We start from the raw sequence: 461 nt of genomic DNA, 5'->3' as shown, positions 1-461 counted from the left end.
TTCCCGGGGCTCCAGCTTAAGACCAGCATGAAACTTCAACAATAAAACTGCAACAGTAAGAACCCTCAACTCTGTCCTTTGCCATGCCTTTTATCTGTGAGTTCCCACCCACCAAGGGGCGGGAACTCAATGCCCTACTGACAATATAATCTAATATGCCCAGAGGAAAAGATCAGTTTACAAACATAATCCAATATTTCTTTTTGGAATTCATCAATAATATTGAACTGCTACACAATTTTCTCGGCAAATATTTTTAAAGAAAGAAAAAATAAATAAAGGAGAACATTCAACATTATCTTGCAACCCAGATGACAGGGCTTGGTGAAGCTTTCTTCACCTCCCTTATTTTTTTCTGTCTTCATAATACCAGCCCCTGCCAGCCTCTAAGTGCCCTTAGTTACAGGTCAGCTCTGCACTGAAGGGGAGGAGCTACTTCACAGGGTCTGTTTCCCACATCA

This window comes from Dasypus novemcinctus, chromosome 9 (assembly GCF_030445035.2).
Source record: "Dasypus novemcinctus isolate mDasNov1 chromosome 9, mDasNov1.1.hap2, whole genome shotgun sequence".
NCBI lineage: Eukaryota > Metazoa > Chordata > Mammalia > Cingulata > Dasypodidae > Dasypus > Dasypus novemcinctus.
Note: the sequence above shows the minus strand (reverse complement) of the source record.